General features: G+C 38.7%; 1 protein-coding gene across 2 annotated transcripts in view; it reads left to right on the forward strand.

The window, feature by feature from the left end:
* Window positions 1–27,200, forward strand: part of lhfpl3 (LHFPL tetraspan subfamily member 3) — a 52,327-nt gene that overhangs the window by 1,860 nt on the left and 23,267 nt on the right. The window lies entirely within an intron of this gene.

Raw genomic sequence — 27,200 nt, forward strand, 5'->3', positions numbered from 1 at the left:
TATATATATACATATATATACACACTTGTATGCATGTATGTATGTATCACTGTTGTTGGAAAACTTTACAGGAGAAGGTAAAAACATGCTTTATTTTTAATGTAAGTCAGTGTAACTAGATGTCTTTTCAAGTAATTGTGGGTAATGTTTTTGGTCTATATTTTTGGCATATATATATATATATATATATATATATATAAATCTATAAAAGGGAATAGCATCCTTAAACAACTCAGTTGTCTATGTAAATAAATAATCTTTTCTTTCAATATCATGATTGACAAATAATAATCACAAAAATATTAATAATGGCAGTAATAATAAAACTACATATTTGCGTGACTCCTTGTGGCTTGGGGACTCGAAACAGCTGCCTGCACTGTAAACTGCTTATACACTCATTTGTAGTCAGTCTAAACGCATGGAAACAAGTAATTTAACCCGTTTTATCAAACATCTTCCTGTTCCACTTTTTACAGTGTACAGCTTATAGCAAGAAACACGCCTGGCTCCAACGCACCTGATTCCACTCAGGAAGCGCTTGTTAATGAGCTGATTAGTAGAAGTTGGAGCAGGAAAAAAAGACAATGCACAAACCAGGGGGTCAACAACTGCATTTGGATTTTGGATTCAGTGACACTGATAGTAGACACTAAACATAACATGAGCTGTTTAGTATCCAGAGCTGGATTTGAGGATCGAATAAACAAACATTACTCACCGCCGCCCTCTGAAGGTCTTATTACCACACATCGAATAAACAAACATTACTCACCATCGCCCTCTGAAGGTGTTATTACCACACATCGAATAAACAAACATTACTCACCGTCGCCCTCTGAAGGTGTTATTACCACACATCGAATAAACAAACATTACTCACCGCCGCCCTGTGAAGGTCTTATTACCACACATCGAATAAACAAACATTCCTCACCGCCGCCCTCTAAAGGTGTTATTACCACACATCGAATAAACAAACATTACTCACCGCCGCCCTGTGAAGGTCTTATTACCACACATCGAATAAACAAACATTCCTCACCGCCGCCCTCTAAAGGTGTTATTACCACACATCAAATAAACAAACATTACTCACCGCCGCTCTGTGAAGGTCTTATTACCACACATCGAATAAACAAACATTACTCACCATCGCCCTCTGAAGGTGTTATTACCACACATCGAATAAACAAACATTACTCACCGTCGCCCTCTGAAGGTCTTATTACCACACATCGAATAAACAAACATTACTCACCATCGCCCTCTGAAGGTGTTATTACCACGCATCAAATAAACAAACATTACTCACTGCCACCCTCTAAAGGTGTTATTACCACACATCGAATAAACAAACATTACTCACCGCCGCCCTCTAAAGGTGTTATTACCACACATCGAATAAACAAACATTACTCACCATCGCCCTCTGAAGGTGTTATTACCACGCATCAAATAAACAAACATTACTCACTGCCACCCTCTAAAGGTGTTAATACCACACATCAAATAAACAAACATTACTCACCATCGCCCTCTGAAAGTGTTATTACCACACATCGAATAAACAAACATTACTCACCGCCGCCCGCTGAAGGTCTTATTACCACGCATCAAATAAACAAACATTACTCACTGCCGCCCTCTAAAGGTGTTATTACCACACATCGAATAAACAAACCTTACTCACCGCTGACCTCTAAAGGTGTTATTACCACACATCGAATAAACAAACATTACTCACTGCCGCCCTCTAAAGGTGTTATTACCACACATCGAATAAATGAACATTACTCACCGCCACCCTCTAAAGGTGTTATTACTGTAAACTGTAAACATATTGTATTGATAATACAAAGTATTGTGGGTAAGAAAGTAACATTACAGTAATGTTATTATTTTTCTTGCAATGAAACAGTGCATTGCTAAGTTTTGTAATCACATTACAGAAAGAGACTTAAGAATTTTTTAAGACTTTTTAATTGCTGTACTCATATGTCTATAACACAGCAATATTAATTGTGTGAGATCCATCCAAATCCATAATATTCCAATTTAAATACGTAATTTGTGTGCACATTTGCAATTTGCATCAGATCACTAGGCGCCTTTGTGCAGCTTTGTAAACTTGGCAAACGGTCTGTTGAGGCATCTAATCATGCTAATTTGAAGCTTATAGATGGAAATCTCTGTTCTGAGGATTTGAGAGCCCCAACCACACCTAAACATGCCTAAGTTGATTTTTATTCAGAAATAGCTTTGTGAGCTTTACATTTTCATAAACCTTTTATTCTGATGGAGCCTTTTTTTTGGACTGTTTCTAGTGGCTTTCAAGATTTTCAAATAGCATCGACCATGTGCTGCTCCTGGCGAGGACAGTAACAGATCTTCTAAATGATGTTTACTGTGATTGGCTATTTCTTTTTAAATAAAGTCTTGAAAGGAACCTGTTCCCCTGGACCGTCCAGTTGGTAGAAATGTGTCCGGAGTAGTAAAATGACTTTTTCCAGAAAGTAATGAGTAAAGTACTCCCACTGCAGTTCGAGAAAAGTATTAGTAATTCGTAATATGAATAGATTGTGTTTTTTCACTGCTATTAAGTGTTTTTAATTCTGATTCTTCAGTATGTGTTGAAGGGAGATCTTTATTCCATAGCAGCTGCCAAGTAATGCATTGTAAACAGTGTGATATGATTTGCTCCTGCAGCATTGATAGTAAAGAATGTAAGAAAAGAAAAAAGAAAAGAAAAGCAGTTTGTGTTTATTCTTCTGTGCTACAATTTAGTTCTCATTGCAAAATGCTAGAGCCAATATTGTGTGCAGGAAATCAGAACAGCTGAGCCGCCGTGTTCTTCCTCTCCATTAAAACACAATCCTATTTAATGAGCATAGGCCGTGCCTGTGTGTGAGTGTGAGTCTTTTATCTCTCTTGAGATGAAAGCACTTGCAGAGAACCCCACTATGCCTTCGCTGCAGTGACGCTCCGCATACTGGTGTGTGCTTCGGTTTCAAGGCCATCGCACTTCAAACCTTGCCGTTGAGAAATATTTTCTAGCAACAGTTCAGCCAACAAGTCAAATGTATGCAGTTTTCTCTTATACCAAATATATCAGCCAAGTTCGGCATCTGAAGTTTGCTTCTTTAGTTTTTAAACACATGACTATGAGAGCTACCAACTTTGGATAATAAGGAAAATGATGGCTTAAATAAATGTGACCAGGTGTTTAGGTAATATAGTTGTGACAGGTCTAGCCTTGTAGTCACAGTGCTAACACTAAAGAAGCATGCTTCAGACACCAAACTTATCTTGATTAACTACTGTTAGGGTACAAAGGAAACCCGGGCAAATTTGATTTGGAGCCTTTTGTAGCAAAGTTGTTGCAAAGTGACCACAAGGGCCTATGAAGACAGGGTGTGATATGTGTGCAATCAAGGTTGGTGTAAGTTGAGAAATGAACCGTGTAAAGTGTTGATTAGTATCGAAAGTGACAACATAGATCTTCTTGACTGTTTCTGGCCCTATTGATCCACAGGACATTACAAGGAGTAGCCCCAGGGCACAACAGAGGTCAGGAAGATCCATCAGCTTTGTCTCTCCAACTCAAATAGCTCTGTTTTCCTGTCTCTTTGGCTGGTCCTAAAGTGGTCCTACACTGTCAAAAATGCACATTAAAATAAAAAAATGCACATATTTCCTTCCTTACTTCAAATGTAGGGAATCAGTAAAGAGATGTTTGGCGTCAACTTCTTTAGTTTGTTTCTTTAGTTTTGCACTGGAGCTAGGAGGCTAGTAATGCACAAATAAAACAACCTTTGCATGCTTATACCCCACCAATTAGCATATCGTTGCTGTCGGGAAGAAAACCTTGTATCTCTGTTTTCAGTTTTTGACATAATTTGAAAGTATCTGTTACTCTTTACATTGTTTGTAAATTTTATGATGAGTGGCTTAAAAGAAATGACCCAAAATGACATGGGGAAAAATTCTGGTTCCATTGACTTACATTGAAAGTGAAGTATGTTTTTCCCTTCTCCTGTAAAGTTACTATATTGGAGATAACGAGGTTTTCTTCCAACAGCAGCGATATGCTAACTGTTTTGAAAACATTCTTCAACACATTGCATACACTTACACATTTTCACCAAATAGGTCTCCAAATCCCCAAAACGTATGTATAGTATAACTTTTATTCAGGGTTACATAACAGCAGTCCTAGAGGGTCAGGATCCAGCAAAGTTTGATGAGTTTCCTGCTCTAAGTGTTAGCTGAACCCTGCAATTAACTGATGACTTTAGTTAGGTGTGTTTATGTAGGAAAATCACCTAACTGTGCTGGCCCTGGCCCGCAGGAGAGGCATTCGTCACCCCAGTTTTAAGTGATCTCAAATAAACGTACTTATATGGTTAAAATATTACACTGTTATCAATTAACTTGGAGTAAAGTACATCACATAGCTAAAACTGTAGTAATAATAGTAGTCTGTATATTTACATATTTAATGGATAAAAAAGGTAATGTAAACATAGTAATAATGGGTGACATGGCAAAAACATCATAGTGCTGGAAGACATGTTCTGAACACATAATATTATGATTTTTCGTTTTTCTGAGATTTGATAAATTGCAACAGGCAAAGAGTAAGTAGTGCAACAAATTAAAAGATACTATCAACAATTGTAAATACAACATTTTTATTTAGTATTTCGCATACTGCACTGTACTATATTGGATTAAACAGGATTAAATCTTCTCTATTTGTAATGAAACAGTTGGTTAGTGTTCTTTAAGTACTGGCAGTGTTCAAGATATACTCAGAAAAGTTTTTTGTGGGATAATCTATCACAACAATCATAAAATATTCTCTTACTTTCCCCTAGATAACAGTTTGTTGTACAGCCTGAGAAACCAGCATTATCTGTAAAAATGTACAGAATGACCACAGAGCAAATTGGTGGAGCTTTCATTACTTCTTGGCTACATTAGCATCATAGCTCCAGGGCAAAACTACAGAAGCAAGCTGTAGACACCAAAGATATCTTAGCTGATCGACTGCATGTGGATAAAGAGGAAAAATGACGTCAATTCACTGAACTATCACTATTTAGGTATTTATCTCTGTTTAGCCATCACATGGATCATGAGAAACTGACCAATAGTCTGCCTGTGTTTCTGTGTGTGCTCTAAATCTCTGGTATTGAAAGCTGCAATCAACAGCTGGCCTTTTGCTCACTGTCAGAACATTACAGCTCTGCCCAAGTTACACCCCCCGTACAGCTGTTCTGGTATCCTCCTCAAAATCTGTGCATCTCTCATTATTTTCTAAGCCCTCCTAAGCCCTTATAAGTCATCATGCATAATTGTTAAACATTCATATTCTTCATTTTTCTGAGTTAGCTTTTGCCCTGAGGTTCTCTACACATTTGTATAGTTAAATGGACCAAAAACTGGTATATTTAATTTTTACATAATTATTTTCCAACCTGTCTTTGTCCCTGGTTGTTTTTTCTACTGCCCCTTAAAGACTGATACATGCAAATGACCCCTGTTCTAACTGGCTGCTCAGTATTGTGCATTATTTTGAAAGCAATCTGAGATTAAACACTTATCACCTCAGCATGAACAGGCAGGGCTCATTTGCTGTTTACCTAGGTGTATATGTGCTTGTGAGTTTGTTCTTGTGACATCACAAAAACATTTACTTGGACATGGGCCTTTTTGTAGTTTAGCTTTTGAAGATGAATTGTATGGAGTGGGGAGTGAATAGTACATTTTCAAAACTCTTATTTAAGACAAGAAAGTGAGGAAATTCAGCTTTCCATGATACAAGCTCTTTAACAATACTCTTCAACTTTCTCTATTCAAAGTTTGGTTGCACTTAGCGCTGTAACTGATGAAACAGGCTGTACTGATGAAACAGTTGAGTCTAGGGACTCAGACTGAGACAGAGAGAGAGGGATGAGTAAGGCTGAGAGCAGAGGAGTGGGCGTCCTGTCTGCTCCACTGAAATGGGCCTGAATGGAGCAGTGGGTGAATGGGACGGGCAGCCAGCTTTAATCTGCTTCATTCATGTTTTCCATTCACAGTGTGAACTGTTGAGCTTGTGCCCTTAAAGTGACAGTTTGGCAAAAAAAAAGGTTTCCACCCTTTCCTCAAATGTAGTCCATCTGCTAAGACATGTTTGGTGTCTGAAGTTTGCTTCTTCAGTTTTGCACCAGAGCTATGATGCTACTGTAGCAATCGCAATATAACAAGCAGTAGAAACTTATATGCTAATGAGCACTGCATAAACAGCATGTCGAAATCATCACATGCTTGCATCAAGTTATTAAGTAATCTCAAATAGGCTTGGTTATGGGTTTTAACACTGTGTGACACACTTTTGTTTATAAACATGGATGAAAATAGCGACAAAAGTCATGCTTCAGAACAGCTGCTGTTACTGTTTTTTAGCTATGCAGCATATTTATTGGCCATTTTGGTCCAAAACTAAAGAAAAATGTATTTTCCACCAAACTACTCCTTTAATCACTATGTAAAGTGGGTATGTACTACTTTATGTATATCTGAGAGAGTGTATGTGTGTCAGTGGGATGTTACATCATAGCTCTAATCCTCACACAGCTGGCATGTCCACTGTAACAGGCATGACAGATCATGTGATCGGGTGATTGACTTCCACAATCTGTATGTCGCCCAGGATCACATCTACAGGCACAGTTCACAGTTTAATTCAGTCAGACCATTGTCTTTGCTTGTCTACTTTATTAGAGACCAACAGGCTGGTCTGAGCTACAGTTACAGACTATAGCTCATCTGTTGCTGCAGTTTATCAGCCCCTCTCTAATCCATTCAACATGAGTCAGACCTCAGGCCTGCTGATGTCCAGATATTATTTAGGTGGTGGATCATACTCAGCACAGCAGTGACACTAACAGTGTAGTGGTCATGTTAGTGTGTGTGGTTCTGTATGACAGACACAGCAGTGTTGCTGGGGTTTTTAAACACTATTTTTACTCAGTGCCTCTTGAAACCAATAATGAAGGGTTACTGGAGTGCAGACGTCCCCTCATTTACTCATTTACATTCACCAAAACTATTAGAAACATCTACTTTGTGCTTTCCTTCACTGGCCACTTTATTGGAAACTCCTACCTTATATTTCACTCACTGGCCACTCTAATAGAAACACCTGCCTGTGTGTGTGATGTATAAGACATATGACAGGGCCCAAAATCTCTGGAAAAAAAAACATGAAACACTGAAAAATCTGAACGAACAGCTCTGACTTTTAAAGGATTATTTCAGGCTTTTACGGGGTGATTCACGTCAGCACACGCACACTGTATTTTATCCTGACTCAGTAATGCTACTTCTTTAAATTTTAACCAAAAAGTCTTACATAGTCCAGCTTTAAATATTAAAAACTCATACCTCCTTTACAAAAGTGGTTATTTAAAGAACCATCTATTGAAATGCTCTTGAGGGTCCCAAAAGTGGTTCCTCTATGACATTGCTGCAAAGAACCCCTTTTGGCACCTTCATTTTTAAGACTGTATGCTGTATATGTTTTGTGAAAAGACCAAACCAGGTCCTTGCGTGACGTAAATAAGCAAAATGTCTTAACCAGTCCTAGCACAGTAGTGTCTGAATGCTCCAGTTTGGAGTGGAGCTCATGACACAAACAAACCCACCCTTGCGACATATTGGCTGGCATTGCCAGGCTCGTTATTATATTTCTATGTGACTGAATGAAGCTGTGTGTACATTAGCATTTGAGCCAGGTGTACAGCAAAGCCCAGTCTTAGCTGCTGTGTCCCCAGAGACTTCACCTAGCACTAATGAGGGGGTGAGAAAAAGTGACAGTGCCTGTCCCACGCTGTCAACTAGTGCTGCACGGTATTGATCAAATTCAAACATTTTCCAAACATATCCCAGTGTTATATTTAAGTCTGCCTTAATAAAACTAATGAGCACATACTTCCTGAGTGCTGCTACTATATACTTAAAGACTGTCTTACAAACTTGACGTGCTGATGTGGCTTGTTCTGATAGAGGTGTCTTCTGGTTTTCCTCCATTAAAAATACACCAAAGGGATCTTTGCACAGTATTGTTGTAATCAACCAGACAGAAAGCACATTTACAGACAGAAAAGCTTTAGTTTTTTATGTACTATGAACTGTTCTTTTAAAACATCCAGCAAAAGCACACACTGCCCGATCCACAAAACACCGTACCCCTACTACTGCCCCTCCCATCGGTGGTGGGTTGATGGGAGGGGGGACTCCATGTAACTCCTTCGGCTGGGCCTGGCCGGGCACCATGAGTAAATGCCCGGCCACCAGACGCTCACTGGCGAGCCCCTCCCCTAGGCCTGTCTCCAGGGTGGGGCTCCGGTAACCCTGATCTGGGCAGGGTACACAAGTCCTGATTTGATTTTGTTTTCATAAGGGTAATTATGGATCACACTTTGTCTGACCTGTCACCTAGGACCAGTTTGCCCTGGGAGACCCTACCAGGAGCTTTTGCTCCAGACAACATAGCTCCTAGGATCATTCAAGCACGCAAACCCCTCCACCACAATAAGGTGGTGATCCATGGAGGGGTACTGTAATATTATTAGTAATATTATTGGTGAAATAAAGCTGTTTTTGGAATAAATCGAATTACTTTTATAGCAATTTGAGTCATTTGGAAGAAAAAATGCAAGGTGCCAATATTTCTAGCTATGTCTGTATATGTAAATATATGCACATTTGTAGATGGGCTAAAGGTTTTTGAGAAACCTACATCCTACATGCATATAAATAAAACTTCTCGATTGTAATAGTGTTGCCTTTATTAAGCACTACCAACTAACAATTAAGGGCTTATTAGACTAACCCCAAAGTGCTCATGTGCATGCTTGCAGACCACAGGGCTTAGATATGTATGTCCCATCATCTTGCAATATGGCATCGATTTGCCATACTGACAGGATTTGTTTTGTGCTGAAAATACTCACATATACCGCAAGCTTTAAGAAATTGCTGTTTGTTTGTTTTCAGGCTTGTCGTGCTTCATATTGAGTAAAATGAAATGAGAGTATTTCTTAACCAGTTTCAGAGGGTTGCTAAACAACTTTACAATGACAAAATCTTACTGGCCATCTGGATCCACACACACTCCCAATCAAGGAGTGGAGAAAATGATCTTGATATGCTAACACAGCCCTTTCTTCCATTCACAGACTTACGAGCTGCTGTGATGCTTAAGTGCCTGTTCCTTTACTTAAGGCCAAAATTAAGGGTGCTGTCACCCCTACCTTGTATAGTCCAGACCTTAGGACTTCTTGAATTGGTCCAAAACAAATTAGCAAGTGCCTTGGACCACGGTCCTGACAAAATGACCAAAATCTGATCTGACCAAAAGAGGTGGTCTTGGTTCAGATCAAAATGAATTATGTTTCAGTTTGTTAACAGTGTGAAAACACTTTTTGGATGGTTTGGACATTTGGATCAGTTACAGAGACGAAATATAAATGTACATAAAATGTAAATAGCTTTTTAATAAATGCTAGCTAGCAAACTAATGACACTATTACTGTACCGTACATTATACTTAAGCCCCACAAAAATCCATATTAGATCACATGAATCTTACCTTTAAACTGAAGAGGCAGCCAACATAAAGTCTTTAAGGGAAACAGGTAACGAAACACTAATTGTTTCGGAGCTCAGTTAGATTGCTAGCCCAGTCACAATTTAACCTACTTCACTTTGAACCACAGAGCTGGATTATCGCTGGAAAACTGCATGTATTGAAAAGTAAACATTAGGTTTGTTGATCGAGGTAGTATCACTGCACTACTTACCATATTTGTGGCTTCTTATACAACAAGAGGCATTTGTGAACAGTTAGCAGGTTCCGAACATGATGCATCCACTAAATCATGTTGAGTTTTATTCCATCTATACGATTACTAAACTTGATCTTAATCTTATTCCGCACTCTCACTGTAATGCTTCATATGTGCTGTTTAACAAGAGCTGCTTAAACTTGATTTTGATCTGATCTGTGATCTGTCATATAAAACCACATTAGTCATCTCTTCAAACAAGACCATAAGCTACAGATCAGCCAAAATCAAGTTAAGCAATTAGAGAAGTTAGTGTTTTAATTCTAAACCGGCCTAGACAGACGAACCCTGCACATTGGCGGATCACCCATGGAACACTGTGTTGTAACATCACTTTCTCTAGCCCTATTAAAATCATTTCAGTGCGCTATGAGGTCAGATCACTGAAACAGGATCACTGCTAATTTCTCAGGATCTGATCTCTGCTCAGCTGATTTGTGAGTCATCTTTAGAGGTGTTAAAATACGGGTATGTAATGAACAGAATTAGGCCTGCTTTCTGTCCCTCTCACTCTCTGACTCACACTCATAACAGGGAGAAAATGAAGGGTGTTTTTTTGTGCTAACGCTCTAGCTTCAAAGGTTCCAAATCTCACACCAACAGGAGAGCACACACACTCTTTGCGGCAGTTTTTTGTACATCACATTTTGCTTTTAGTACATCAAAGGAGTAGCTCAATCAAACAGGCTAACACAGCTCAAAAACAATTAGCATGGCTTTCTCTGCATAGTGCTAATAAGTGGCTGTTTTCACTAACATTTACTGTTAGCAACATTAGTTTTTTTACTGAACGTTTGTTTTAATATTTGTTTTTAATGGCATTATGAAGAGATCTACAGTAGACTGGTGCAGAGTTCTGCTAGGTTCAAATAGCTGGGAGCCACCAGTTAGCATGACTCTGGTTGCTTAGTGCTAGTTTGTGATTCACTTGCAATTATTCTTAGCTTTTAACTGAACTGTTGCTTTATTACAGATTTTAAAGGCATTAAGAAGAAATTAGTGGTAGACAGTAGAAAAACTAGGACAAAATGATCTTGAATTATCTACACATATTTACTGCACTCTTTACTGTGAAAACAAATGGCCATGAATAGAGCCGGTATAGAAGATTCCTTCTGATGGTTTTTATTGTCACTGGTCGAAACAGATCATATTTTCATATCGTGTTAACCAGCTTCCAGTCTGGAGGATGAAGGACAGTTATAATTGAGGGGTTTGAGGTGACTTTTTACTCTTAAGCATGATTGGCAGTCGTGATTGCAGAGAGGCGATTGATCCAAATTGTGACTGACACCTACAATGGACTCACAGAGTTCACACGCTTAACTGAAAGAGCAAGAAAAGAGCTATAGAAAAAAGAGAGGGAGAATTAAAGTCATTTAGCCATAAACAACTCAAGGGCTTTTTGCTTTTAGCCTTTTTTTTTTTAAGACCAATTTTAACATCTTTCTTTAATGGATTCATACTCTGTGTTCAGGGCAGGTGGGCCATTTGTTGAGTTAAATTGTCTTCCAATTAACTCCATTTCTGTGCAAAGTCAAAAGTAAGCCTATTTTCCTCTCAGGCCAGTCATTAAGACCCAACTGTACAGAGCAGCAGCGGAACTGGCAGGCCAAAGGAGAGCGATTAGCCTGAGTTTGAATAGCCAAGTAACTCCCTTTCTTTAGCCAACCATAATTGAGCCTCTAATTGCGGCCATAATTTAGCTTTGTTGGTGGGTTTTCCTCAGAATTTTCCCTGAAAGGCTGCCTATCTGTTTCACTCTAACTTTTTGTCTTTCTCCCCCTAAAGCTGTCTCTTGTGGCGTGCTATGAATGTTTGATATAAGCACTCTTGCTGTGTATAGTTCGGCAGGGTAATGATGCACCCCGGCTTTGCCATGTTGCCGTGGCACTACCCCCCAGCCACTGAACTTTACACATGACAATAATGACAGAACAATACTCAGAGAGTCACACAGGGGACTAAGGACAGCGATAATGAGACCATTTCCCAGAATGCCCTGCAAGGGATCTGAAGATGCGTCAGTCACACTGAGGTAGTGCCTGGCTGTGCACCATGGGGAAAGGGCTTCTGAGAAACGAACTGATAAATGAACCGGGATTTTGAAAAGAGTGGCATCACCCACACGCTCACCAAGGCAGACAGTGATGGGTCACTTTTATATCACTCATATTTAGGCATCATTTACACTTTTCAAAAACTTTCAAAATGATCCAGAGGGTTTGGGGAAATCTACTTTTGCAGCCCAGCTGTCATATAATAGAAATAGAATTGTAACCTGGGATGATTTGATAAAAATCCATCTGAATCGAACTACACCAGTGATATGTACATCAGTGGAATACGGCCCTTTCCCTGATTTGACGACACACGTTTCTGTGGTTAAACTACTCCTGTTTCTATGTTTACACTACACTCATTTCCATGGCTTAAAAAAGTTTGCTAACACGGGAATCCCAAGAATTGATTAACAGCTTAGAGGGTAGTATTACTTTGAAGTAAGAATTCATTCAGTTATGGCTGCTATGTAATGGGTAAAAAGTGGAAACTTTTGTTGCTCTTCCTCACTTAGGGTACTTGAGTACATCTAAATGTTCTCCTAAACTTTATTAACTCTTTGGTGGCTTTAAAGGTCTTGCTACCATGAGCATTCCAAGGTCTGTTTAACGGCTTAGAGGTTGGTCTTACTTTGAAGAAAGATTTTGTTCAGTTTTGGCAGCTATTCAGTGGGTAAAAGCAAGTTTGGTGCACCTCCTCACTTAGTGTGCTGGAAATGACTCAAGTAAGATCTCAGTTGTTTTTTTTTTTGGTAACTTCTTTAATTGTATTTATCCTTGGAAAGTCCTTTCTAATGTGTTAGATCTCAGGAACAATCTAATGCTTTTATTTTTCTTTATGTAAAGGCACTTTCAATTATAAAATTATGAAAGGTGCTGTATAAATAATCTTGTTATCCCTCACCTTGCCTTGTTACACTACACCCATTTCCATTGTTACACTAGACCAATTTCCACTGTTACATTACACCCAATGCCATGCTTATACTATTTCCATATTTACACTATATGTATTTCTATGGTTATGCTATATCTATTTCCATGGCAACACCATACGCATCTCCATAGTTACACTATGCCTGTTTCCATGGTTACACTACTCTCATTTAGGTGGTTATACAGCACCAGTTCCTGAGTGGGTAGTCGAGAGAGTCGGGAGAGTTCCTGGTCAGCCGTTACTGTTTTGGGCCAGTTACCATGAGCTAATGTATAAATTCATGCACAGAACCACAAGAACAGTCAATATAAATGTTACCTTCAAATATATATCTATAATAATTTAGGGCTTAAACCAGTGCCCCCATCTTAACAGACCTTTACAATACTGGTTTGCTAACTGTAACTTGGATTTGTACAGTGGATAGAGATAAGATGAAGCTGAAGCTTCTTATTCTCATTTCCCATTCCAATTTAAATTATGTAGCAATTATGTTCAGACGCATGCACTACTGCACTATTTAAGGTGCAACAGGGAATGAGAATTAAAGCTAACCTCAGCCACAAGAGATTAGCGTATCAAATTCAGCATGATTGTGTGAATCTGGCCACAAAATCATCCAATCTAGTACTGGCTCTACAGAGTTGACTGAATTTATTACATTACCACATTGTCATAGGCACGGGTTGAATAAAGACCCACCCAAACAAAAGTGGAAAGAATATTAATTAAGCCAAATTATTTAATGGTAATGGAATTTGATCTACCCACGTGGGTTTCCTCCGGGTTCTCCGGTTTCCTCCCACAGTCCAAAGACATGCAGTCAGGCCATTTGGACATGCTAAAATTGCCCCTGGGTGTGAGTGTGAGTGATTGTCTGTATCTGTCTGTCTGCCCTGGGATGGACTGGCGACTGACGGTCATCCTGCTTTCCGCCCGATGACTGCTGGGATAGGCTCCAGCACCCCCCCGCGACCCTGATGGAGAAGCGGCTTGGAAAATGGATGGATGGATGGATGGGTGGATGGATGGATGGATGGATGGATGGATGGATGGATGGATGGATGGAATTTGATCTATTTTCTGTGTATTTTGTGAATGTGTAATCGCCAGCCAAATCATTATGCTCTAGGTCAAGCTCCACCTTATTTATCATATGCAAGTTTTCAAATTTTTATTTTCAGTTGCAGTTGTAACAGAAGATGTAACTGAGAATGTTTAAAAATATGTTGTTTTCTACATGTCCAAAGCTCTAAACTAATGTCAAAAAGGTTGTTTATCATCATCAGTTTTCTGTGAATTTGGTACTTACAGTGCTTTTTTACTACAAAAGCTGGCATGGGCTTTGTGAAAATGTCAAAGCAAACAGTTAATAGTACTTTAATGCATTAAGTCATTACAGGTAAGACATGAATGGACCATAAGCATGGTTTATGCGCACCGTGGCAGTATGCTTTGCATATGATTATTAGGTTTAGGTTTTTAAGTTTGCTGTGCCTTTTTTCCTCAGTTTTGTAAAGCTCAGCTGTCTGACCTTAACTGTCATGAAGTCTTCTTTGAGCCCATCTGCTGAGGCTGTGACCCATGTTTTGGGCTTTGATGATTAGGTTTAGGTGCTTAAGTTTGTTGTGTTTATTCCTCATCTTTGTACATCTCAGTCTGATTTTAACTTAGTTTTGTCATCTTCTCTGGCAGAGATGTTTATGCTGAGCAGACACATGCTTTATGGTGAAGAGTGCTGCAGTGTTTGTTGTCTTTATGTGAATCCAGCTTTCTGAATGATTGCTATTGTTTTGTATCAGGGCGTTTGGAATATGGAGGGTAAAGACTTCACCGCTGTTAGGAATAGTCTACAGCCTGATGTAATGACATTTCAAAACATTAGAGCGCATGGAAATTGCATCAATGAAGTCGACCTACTCATATTGTGTGTGTGTGTATGTAGAGTTTAGGATGGACTGGTCTGCATCGTGTAATTCCTGGTCTGAAAACAAGTCCCACTTCGCCCATACTCTTTGATTTTGCTGCACATATATTCATAAGGTCTATCTACACTCATTTCTGTGGATACACTATACTCATTTCCATTGTAATGCTGTACAAATTTCCATGGTTACACTAGGAGTAAGTTGTGAGAAGAGAAGCTAAAGATAAGAAATTTGTGAAGTGTTATAAACTGTCTAGAATAAAAAATATATACAAGCTGCTTGATAAAGTAATGCATTCTGTCAACAGCAACTACAGCAAAGTCAGTTTTTCAGTAAAGCATTTCTGCCAGAGGAGTAGCAAAATGGAATAAACCTAGGAAATGTTAGCTGGCACTAGCATTAACATTAGCTCTTGCTTTACAGAACTTGATTTTTACGCTCCATTGATAAGCTTAGCTAGAAGGATAAGCTACGCTTCATTGTGACAGTTCACTTCTAAACCAAAGCTACACCCTGACTCTCATAAGACAGTATGAGGCTTTCAATAAAGAGCTGTGCAGGAGCAGTCATTCAAAAACTGATTTGGCAGGCTAATAGTCAGCTAATTAGCGATAATGAACCCGTGTACCTCTCTAATTAAGAAACGTCCCAAAAGCCCTGGCTCTAACTCACAAAGTGACCTTGGCTCATACCCACAGTGAAAAATCAGAAAGTTGCTGCACAGTTAGGTTTTCCTACAGGATTGTGATCAAGCCTGCCACAATGCATCAGTCATAGGCCAGTGACGCCATCAGAGGTCCAGCATTAGCCGTTAGCATGGAGCGGCTAAAAATATCATTGCTCCATTAACCCAGGAGCACTAATCTGCTCCCAGTCCGTAGGTTGATCCCTCAGTGTTGAGGATCAGGAGAGGCTTGCTAATTCAAGATCGAGGTCACCTTTACAGATTGCAGTCAAGCAGCTAACAGCAATGGTCATTTCAGTAAGATCTGTGGGAACACTCTGATTGAAAAATCGTACTGAACACGGCCTTTGGAAGTACAATGTCATTTAGGCAGTACTTTTTACACTGAAAATAGTACTGCATCAAACATGTAACAACATTTCCATGTTACACACAACAGTTCTTTAGTTCACTTTTAGCAATAATTGTGTTAATTCATGTGGAAATTCAACTGAAGGGTTCACCTGAAGGGTTCTTGTACATTTTTATGATAGTTATGTGGTGGCACTTTGGGATAAGATAGTCCTTGAAGATACATTTATTTAATTTCATATTCATTTCACTTCATTAGAAACACATACCTTGTGCTTTTACGCACTGTCCATTTTATTAGAAACCCTTGTACTTCTACTCTCTGACCATTTCTTGAGTTGAACACACCTGTTTACAGAGCATATATTTGTAAATAACTGTTTGATTGTACTTGTATTTAGGTGTACAATTACAGACTGTAGCCCATCTGTTGCTGCACATTTTATCAGCCCCCTGTACCGCATGATAATCCATTTCTGACTGCAGGACTCTGTGTTTCTGTGGTCAGAGACTGACCGCTAATAAAAGGCTAGGGAGTATAAAATCTGACCCAGTTAAAAATATTTTTTCATATACATTGCTATTACAAGCAAAAGGCACTTGAAGAGAAAACTAAAAGATAAAATCAAGAAAAAAGAGGGAAAAAAATCACCACCACCACCAACAACAACAACAATAACAACAACAATAATAACATATGTTAAGATAAGATAGACTTTTATTAATGTACATTGTTACAGCAGAATACACAGTAAGCAGATAAAGAGCAGTAAGTAGACAAAGATGTGCATCATACAAAATATAAAATATAAGATATACTATAGAAATAAATAAATAAACAAGGCATCTGTTAGCAGAATAATATAAAAAATAAAAATAGAATTAAGAAACTAATAATAATTATTTATTTAGGACGTTTTATACAAACTAAATTCCAAGACATATAAAGATGTATAAATACAAGATATTTAACGTTTTATCTTATCTAAACACAATCATGTCTCATTCTGCATGGCTGCATTATCAGAGACTGCGGGTGCCAGACTGGCCCCAACAGAACTGGATCAGTTGTGTCTTCGGTCCCCAATGATTATTATTAATTGTTAAAAGGAGAGGTGGTGTAATTCGTAAGTAGTAAATATGCTCCTGTCTCAGCTTGTTGCAGGCATCATATTTGGAATGAGTGTATATTTATACAGATCTCGTAATGGTAATACGGTAAAACACCAAATATGTTTTTGTAACATTTTCAATTTAATACAGGTCTAGCAGAATTTACTAGACACTGTTTTCTGTTTTTGTTAGCATGTCGCATGCCAATCCAACCTTTTGCGAATTTGTAGGTTGTAAATTAAATGCAGCTCTGTGTGTTTTGCAATGACATAGGCAAATAAAAGCCAGCATAATAGAAGAAAAAGAAAACAGAGAAGGTAAAAGTGAGAAAACATTTCTAAATATAACTTTTAAAATGTGAAACTCATGTCAGAGTCAGGGGTAACATCCAGGTCTCGCACTTCAGAATAATGCGAGTTTTATGCTAACTGCATTTCTGCCAGCACATTTTCTGGTGTAGATCCTGGACAAAGGCCACCTTATAAGTGCTAATAATCAGAGATGAAGGCCCCACTCTCAAGTGGCTGAAGTGTTGGTCCACTCTTTATGGATTGATTAGCATGTCTATCTGAAGTTAATGTCGTTAGCACTCTGGCAGGGCACTGGGTGCTGATTACAGCTTGACTTTCTCTTCAACTTGTGATTAGTGCCCTACTTATTATCAGCCAATAAACTCAGCAGGATGCCTGTCAATTCTAGTACACAGGGCTGTAGCTCAAAGGCAGTGCTGGCTGAAGATTCTTGTTGACAACTTGGAAAAGAAGTCTAATCTAAACTCCACAATTTAAAACTACATTTTTTGTATATGTTTTAGTAAAATGGGTGTCATCTTGGAATTGACATGCAAAAAGCCTCCTCCCTCATCCAGTGTTGCTTTTTTCACATTATTTCTGACATAAATATCCACACAATGATGTTTCGTTCTGGGCTAGTTGGGGTAATTTTACTCCTTTATCCTGTATGAACTGGCCAGTGAAATCACACACATCTTCCTCTGGTAAAACATATGTCTACAGCTTGTGCAATTAGTAGCTACTGAATAATTCTAAGTAGTTACTATACAATTCATAGCAGTTGTTGAATAATTTATAGTTGTTACTATAATTTATATTAGTTACCGTAGAATTCTTACAGTTACTGAATATCTTATAGTGCTCACTGAATAATTCATAGTAATTCCTGCATAATTCATAGAGGTCCCTGAAAATTCTGATGCTGAGTCTTGAGTCGCTGGAGTCCAAGTCGAGTCTTTAGTTGATCATTTTACTGTGGTTGTGTTTTTATGTGCAGGCATTGCATTGTGTAAAAGCAAGTCACTACTAAAACCTGTCAGAACTGAAGCACTACATGTAGTAAATGTAGTGTTTAGCTAGCACAATAGCTAATCATGCTGATTTTTTGTTGTTCTAATGGAATATGATTATTAAAAAATTCATAGTAGATACTAAATAATTCATAGTAGTAGCTGAAAAGTGAGTGTTAATAATAATGAATGAATAATATATGGTTCATCTTCTTCACACTGAGAATACACACAGAAAAGCTTCTCTTGGTGCACTTTGATCTTAATCCTGAAAACTGTGTGCATGAATAGTTCATTTTTAGAAAGAATATTATCAATGTGTTTCTCATGATCGCCTGGCTGTGAACTACTGGAGTGCGTTGAGTGTAAATTTGCATCACTTTGAATCTCCCTCTTCCCAAAGGAGTCGGACTAAAATGAAAAGCAATCGTACATCAAGCCCAAACAGGCAACACACACAGATTTCCCAGTGCAGGCAGGAGAGTACTGCAAAGCGAAAATAACAACAGAGGTTTCCGGAACCCTCCGTGGACTTGTCCTCAAACCGGCACGGAAAGTTGGACTGGAGCTGCGGCTGATCAAAAGTTTACGCGTCCGCCTGCCAACAGCACAGCAGTCCACTGCAGGGGGTCTGGGATTTACCCTAAATCTACATGTTCAAACCCGGTGCTGTGGACACAGCTGTTTTAGCAAGAGACCAAGGCTTGTTTTAGAAAGAAAAATCAGAATCTGAGTTGGCCAAGCATTGGCTGAGCATTCACGTTGGACAAGCAGTGAAAGGCTTGGAATCATTTGTCATGTTAGTAACTTTGCTTATATATACATATACCCAACTGGCACCTTTAAATTTAAGATATTAAAGTAATAGTATGACAGATACTGCCAGCATGTGCATATTTTATTCTGTTACATATAAAGGCCCCTGTTTTGATTAAGCAGCCTCTGTTTTAGGCCTAATCAGCATGTCCACTTAAGGTTCTACTGTGAAGTCTGTAAAGGCTGCTTTTAAACATGAATTCATAGTATAATTATTATTATTCATTAGTGAAGATCGGCACTTTACTTGGAGGGACACTTAACGTAGTAGGTAATAGTAAGAAGTGAGGAGTAATTAATGATGAAAATATCAGTAGATAGTGATTAACAGGGACTAACAGAAAAGGGGATCATCACATAAGTATTAGATGGTAATTGATTATTAATTAATTCATTTACATTCATTTGATAAGTGTTACTGTAATATTTCTGTATGTATCTAATGATGTCTATTATTGCCACTACATCTTACACTACACTTCCTTGCCTGGCACTTGGGTGATGATGGGGTCAGTTTTGGACTTGGAATTTTGTTACATATGGCTCAGTTTCGGACTCAGAACATGATGGTGGGATTTGGGCCAGGTTCATTTACACTTTTGACGGGTTCAGACTCAAAACACGAAGCTGTGTGTTGAGTCAGGTCAGGCTTGGACTGAAAATTCTCGAGCTGTATTCAGATCTGGACCAAAATGTCAGGCCCAGTTAAAGCTCTGTTAAACAGCAGCCATGGGCTGCCTTACAAAGTAAGGGCAGGGGGGTCATTCTTTCTTCATCTCTAATTCCATCCATGTTTGGTTTGGAATTAAGGTTTTTTTTTTTTTACTTTGATTAAAGACAAAGAGAAGGGCAGATGAAGTGTGTTTAATTAAGATTGTGTAGTGAGAGTAATCAGAGCAAAAGAAGTCTCAGAAGAATGAGGCAACAGACTGACTGTAAAAACCTGACTGTCCTTAGGTGCTCTTTCTCTCTCTCTCTCTCTCTTTCTCTCTCTCTCTCTCTCTCTCTCTCTCTCTCACACACACACACACACACACACACACTCAGAAAATAATCAGGACAAGAGCAGTGATTGCATTCCTTCCCCTGAAGAATAAATCCTTCTTCAGTGCCTATCAAGCCATTTGTGATGGAAAAAGATGAAGATGAAGAAAAGAATTTTGCCATTTTTGTTTATCCTTTGTCATTTCTAATAACACTTCTAAATGCCTCTAGAACAAAGCACAAATGTGGCTCATTTTGGATGCTAAAGGAAGGCCATGTTGAGCGCTGTGTGTTTGTTTAGAAAGAGATGGATTTCTTGTCAGTGAGAGAGAGAGAGAGACAGAGGGAGATAGAGAGAGAAATTGATTAATGAATTAATCCTCCTTTTTTGGAGAGGGAGGTGGCCAAGGACACAGTGACCTATCGTTCAAGAGCTGGACAGAGAAGTGTTTGTGTGTAAATCAGCATTGTGTGTGTTTGACAGACCTGTGATTGAGTTGTCACTCTTTTGATTGACCATCTGTACCAGCAGATGCCCACCGAGTCCAACCTTCATCACCACATTAAAAATGATGATAAAAATAATTATAATGATACATGTTATTTAAATGTGCATTTCATAACCTCATGGGCATATTCCATAGTCTACAGCCAATGTGTCAAACACAAGGCCTGCGTGCCAAGTCAGGCCAAGTTATGACACAGTCCTGTTTGGCCCACAAAATAATTTAAATTTACTATTCTTATTAGTATTTCACTACAGTGCCCAGCATGCACAGCAACATAGTATGCTTTCTGACCCCGTTCCCCCAAAACAGTCTATGGGCAGTTACACAAAAAAAGAAAACATGCTTGGTGTGTAGGTCAAGCAAATAGGCAGTTAAAAAAACTGCCTAAAATGGATTTTTAAAGATTTTTGAATAAGTATTCAATGCTTATTTTGCTGTTGCAGTTTTGGCATATTCTGAATAAACAATGGCCTGCTCAGGTCATGTCAAAATGTTAAGTGAAAATGAAATAAAAACACAGCTGGCCCACAGATTTGCTGAGGTTTTTCTGATATGGCCATTTTAGCGGTTCAGTTTGACACGCCCTCTACAGATACAGCCTAATAACCTCTTTCTTCAGGTCACCCTAATAGCCATAGAAATCAACTCGGACATTTGATATTAAGCCAATATATTATTTTCCCCTGTAACTTTATTACTAGATTAACCAGGACACTGTTTGCGCTCTGTGCTTGAAATGTTGTGAGGCTGTGTTGAGCTGCTAGTGAGCAATGATGGATGGAATGGGAGGGTGAGAACCCCTGCTCTGAAAACAGTTCACACCTCTTCACAAAGACGGTCATGCTGAGACAAAATAGACAGCACAATTGCAACGTTCTTCATATCAAAACATTGTGTACAAATGCCACAATAAAAAATAGCACTAAAACCACAAAAAATTAACCTTTATAGTACTTTGTAGATTGGTCATATTGGTCATATTGAGATGACATCTTTTTCAGGAACATCCCTGCTTGTTTCAGCAAGACAGTGCCAAACCACATTCTTGTCACAGCACGTCTCAGAAGCATGGCTTCATAGTAAGAGAGATCAGGTGCTGTACTGGCCTGCCTGCCTGACTGTCTGCAGTCCTGACCTGTCTTCCATTAAAAAATGTGAAACATGATGAAGTGCAGCGTATGACAGTGAAGACACCAGACCATCTGACACCAGATGAAATGTTATATCAAGCAAGAATGGGAAAAAAATCCACTTCCAAAACCTACAACTGAGGTTATTTCCCAAATTATTGCCACATTTAATGTACGAAAAATGTAATGGAAAATGAAAAAGTGATGTAAAAAAGTGGTAACATTTACATTTTACACTTAGATTTTCATTCTGTTTTTTATGTTTCTAAACAGATTATTGCTCTGTCGGCTTAGCTATATGTTGTGATGGGGCCTACTACAATAGTTAGTTCCAAAGTTCTTTGAAGGAACAATAGTTGAATAATGGCTGAGAGAAGAAAGACTGAAGAACAGACACTGAAAAGAAAATAATATGACTGAACAGAAGCAAAGATAGAAGTGAACAGGGAGGGGAGTCAAAGTGAATGACACCAGCCTTGCTCTAGACAGGTCATTATTTAGCAACGTACTTACTCGGCTGATGTTGCTAAGCTAGCTAATGTAATTGCCAACAGACTATCAGCTAGCTGTTAGAAAATCAGCTTGAGATAGGAGCCGGTCTTTAGCTAATCCTTAGGAACAAAGTGGGCTCTGGGCTACAATATTGTCTTGCTATCTACCTTCTGTGTTATGTTAGCTAGCTTCTACCTGTGTCAACGTTTGCTTGCACCATCATTTTATTTGCGACATTCAGGTATTCTAATCTAGACAGAAAGTGTTTTGGTGGGACCAGTAAAGGCACGGGCTGAATTTGCTGTTTCAAAACAGCTAGCTTCCGCTAACTTCAGCCAATATTGATGAGTGTGCCTTTAATAAAAGCACAAACGTACCAATAAGCAGGAACAAAAGCTAAATACATAATTGAGAAGAATAAATCCAAGTTCATAACACTCATAAACAATAAAGGTAAAACAAAAACATTTAGTAAAATAAGGAGCAGATTAGTATAAAAAGGTTTTCAGGAAGAGAAGCTGTAGAGACAATATTCCAGAGTTTTGGTACACATTGGCTAAAGGCAAAGGCACTCATAGTCCACAGGCAGAAACGTGGAGTGTAGATACATGTCCAGAATCCTTGCTCTTTGATTCCTCTTCAGGCGTTAGAGACAGTCATTCCTGCAGCGTTTGATCTCCAGGACCCTTGGTACACCCCACCCTGCGGATGAGCGGTGCGTTCTTCAGCACGAATCATGATCAAAGCCCCAGCCCTGATCTGCATGTACTAACGGCTTGCAGCAATCGTCCTTCTAGAAAAATCCATTGGTTACATCCTTTGGCTGTCCAGTTTTACAGCATATCCTCAGCACAGTCGTCAGTGTTGCATCCTCCTTTCCAGTCTGCATTTTCCCTCTGTTTATACTCCCAGCACTCCTGAACCACAAAGCTAAGGGATACAGAAATCCCAAATTAATCTGTACAGGATCAACAAATCTGATTTTATATGTGTAGAGTGGGGCTGTCTCTAAGGGCGAACAGGGCGTTGTTTGAGCCAACCTATGAGGGGTCCATATGCCATTATCCTATTTAATGTAAACATGAACTATTGTACTGTAGGCTACATCACAAGCTATCCTGCACGCAACCTGTGCAAAACGATTACCCTGGGCCTTCAGTCTGTCGCATAATAACCATTAACAACTCATCAAGAACGGATCTTATCTACTGTGAGTTCTTCCCTGCCTTACTTGCAGCACTGGAACTGGAGCTTAGTTATCCTCACCTTACATCAACTTAATGCCAAGTGCACACTGCATGATTTTAGCCCGGATTTCCTTCTTCTTTAATTTACTCATGCTCTTACTGACTATTACTCGCTACTGCTCCTACTGTCTGTTCTTCATGTGCAGCAACCAGCAATAGCCATAAGAGAAACAAGAGAAAGAGAAAACTCTGGGGGAGCTGCATGTGAGCAACCAAACCAAAAGTGATGGTGATGGGCTTATTTGGAGAATGGAGGCGTGAATATTGAGTGCAGCTGCTCAGTTTGCACTGCAAGGTTATGAGCAGCTTCTGAGTGAATATTCTGAGCAGCTTTCTCCAATGTGCTGCCGAATCCAGGAAGCGAAGGAGAAACTATAGAGCTCTGGCAACAGCACAGATGCGCTGTTTGATGTAAAGCCCAAAAATAATACAATAACCTACATTCTTATCATTCTCATCTTTCTTGTTTCTACGCAAATTAGTGCAAAAAGAGCAACACCTGGCACATGATAGACAGTTATAGGGCTGCAACCATTAAATATGACAATATTTAATATTTTGAATATTGTCTTTATTATTGTCTTGAAAAGAAAAGCTCGGGACATGTTTCACTTTAATAACTGAATGGAAAAAATCACATTGTTATTATTAGTAATGGGATAATTTGAGTCTAGATTTATTGACTAACTGAGGTTTCTAGGGATAAAAATGTAATTATTAGACAAAGCAGAATGTTCGCTAGTTCCATTGCTATCTAATCTACATTCATTTTGATAGACACTCTTATCCACAAAACCTACAGTGTAATCATCTTACATGGGTAGGCATATGTAATGTTAGGAGTCTTGCCCAAGGACCTTTATTGAACAAATTATATCATAGCCTAAACCACTAGTTACCATAGCATGACTGAAGTCCTCATTGCCTTTCATGCCTTTTATATTACTGGTAAGAAAAGGAACATGAAGGTCAGTGATTAGACCACTCTTGCTCGGTATTCAGTATTCTTGTGTATGCATGTACACAAACGTACCAGTAAGTAGAAACATAAGCTGTACATACATCTACGTACATAGATGAATACAAGGAATCTAAATTCATAACATTCGTAAACAATAAAGGTAAAACATAAACATCAGTAAAATAAGGAGTAGATAATTGCTTGGTACTGCTCAGTATCCATTATTTTTGCTCAGTATTCTGTAAAATAAAGGCTTTAAATAAAGGTGGCACAAAGAAGGAATCTCACTGAAACAAGCAGAGGAGAGAAGCTCAACATACCTCTCTCTTCAGACTGACACAATGCCTTTCATTTCAATCAACCCTCTAAATCAATATAAAATAATGGATGGAGTTTGTGTGAGCCAGAGGAGAGACCATTAGCAGGCTTGTCACTGTTCTGCCAGAATAAATTACTGCAAAGCTGCTGCCCTGCTTAGCTCAACATTAGTTGAAAACAATAGAAATACCAGAGTCTTCATTGCTACAGTAGTGAGGAGAATCTGGCATCTATTACTAACCCACCTCTATTTATAGGTGACAGTGTTGCCTGGGTAAGCAGAGCCACAGTAATAGAATCAACCATCTCGTTTTGGAATGGAGGAGCAATTGTTAAATATAAGAAAGTAGTTTCCCTTAAGCTAATCCAGTGACCACAGTGATAGTGGAATGATTTTCTGGCATTTGTCTTGTCATGCAGTAGATATAGCCAATCACACTGACCATACCCCATTTTGCAGAAACACACTTTATTTTGATGGTCCCCATTAGTTTATCTACAAATTCTGTAATTGACACAAACTATCTGGTGAAACTGTCAACAGCATAATAGTTAAGAATTGGACCAGGAATTAGGTTTAGGTTTTATTTGTGGGTTAGAGTTAAGGATAGAATTGACCTGTATCATATGAACACAGATATTGCCTAAAGTATGTAAAGTGAAACACACACACACACACACACACACACACACACACACACACACACACACCTTCTAAGCTGCTTTTCTTTCTGGGTGACGGACTTGTTAATTCAATTTATCAATTTTTTTAGTGTATAGGGTTTAGGGTAAAGAGAGTGAAAAGGTAAATTTAATAAATATCTAGATAAATGTAAGTTAAAGATAAAGTGAGCATCTAAAAAGCATCTACATTGGACCACTAAAATAAAGTGTCACTGAACTGTGAAGTATTATTGCAGTAATTGGGACATTATGTTAGTTAAAGATTAAACAAAAGAGGACCCAGAAGAGAGCCTTGGGGAACTATGAAAAACAACATTGCACTACCATATAACATTAATTATTGAATTAAATTTAGTTAAATTTTATGTACGTATGTGTAGCACTTAACAGACTTTGTTCCAAAGCAAATTCTAGATATGCAGCAGCAGCCCCTCTAATAAGCATCATCGCACTAGCAAGAGACAAAGCAACAGGGATCCAATCACTTGAAACAGAGTTGAAGTTTTCTCAACTTTATGCAATTGAACTACGACATGGTGATGTGACAGTCTTACTGATTAACTCAAACAAAATCCTTGGACTAATTGTAGACACAGGTCCAGCCTCTGCTCTCTGAATGTTTTGTTCCTACCAGTATTTTGTTCAGATTTTCAATAATATTGCAAAAAAATAAATAGAAACTTACAAACCTGTAAACATATAACTGGTTCATATTTTAAACAAAATGTCTGTATGTGTATATAGTACATATTTTTACATTCAGAAGCTTGACTGTGTACATGTCCATTCACCACAAAAAGAGCAGCCTTGAACACATATAAGGGGCAAAGAGAACATACGGTAATTTGAATGTACTGTGTGGAAGACAGTGTCAGTAAACAACCACTGAGAGGAAACAAGACTCGAAGGAGGGACCCATCCCAGGTAGGTTACAAGTAGGACAAGTTTAGGAAGGATTAGGAAAGGAACATTAAAAGAAGGCGAAGTGGAATTAAGGTAGTGGAATTAACTTTTTAAGCTCTAGTCTTATTAAAGCAATTAGCCATTGAAGGCCATGTGTTACAGTGACTTTACAATGGTTTGGGGTGTTGTTAGGCACAACCCAAAGCACATACTTTGAGCAGTCATATGTGTGTTTGTATTGAGTATTTTACAACAGCTTTGAACTTGTCTCCTCCAATCAGATTTTAGAACCAGAATTCTCCATGTTATAATATTCATTTATTAACCCTTAAATGTCTGCTTAAAAAAGAAGCTGTTTCTGCAATTCAGTCTACTATTCAGACACGGTTAGTCTTTAGATTTATTATCCAGTAATTATTATGAATTATTAATATAAGTTACTCTGTATGTCCAAAAGTATCCAGATGGTCCTCCTAGCGAGTGAATTCAGTTTCAAGTGCACTCAATGCTGACACAGGTGTTGACACCTGCATACAACATGTATAATTTTCAAAGAAAAGCACTGCAAACATAAAGGGCCGCTCTGGAGCAGCCACACATATGACTAAGGCTGCCATATCCAATTATATACATTCCAGCATTGGGCTCCGGAGAAGCAGAACTGAGATGAACTGAAGTGGAATTTGTGATTTAAAGGTTAAGATTAACTGATCCTTATTAGTTCCACAACAGGGAAATTTCACCTCCGCAAACTAACCTATCCGTGCAGTGAAACACCACATACACACTAGTGAAGACACACAGTGAGCACACTTGCAGCGGGCAGTCCTATCCGCAGACTTTACTAATGCTCTTGTGCCTGAATGCAGTCAAATCATCA

This window comes from Pygocentrus nattereri, chromosome 1 (genome assembly GCF_015220715.1).
Source record: "Pygocentrus nattereri isolate fPygNat1 chromosome 1, fPygNat1.pri, whole genome shotgun sequence".
NCBI classification, from domain to species: Eukaryota; Metazoa; Chordata; class Actinopteri; order Characiformes; family Serrasalmidae; genus Pygocentrus; species Pygocentrus nattereri.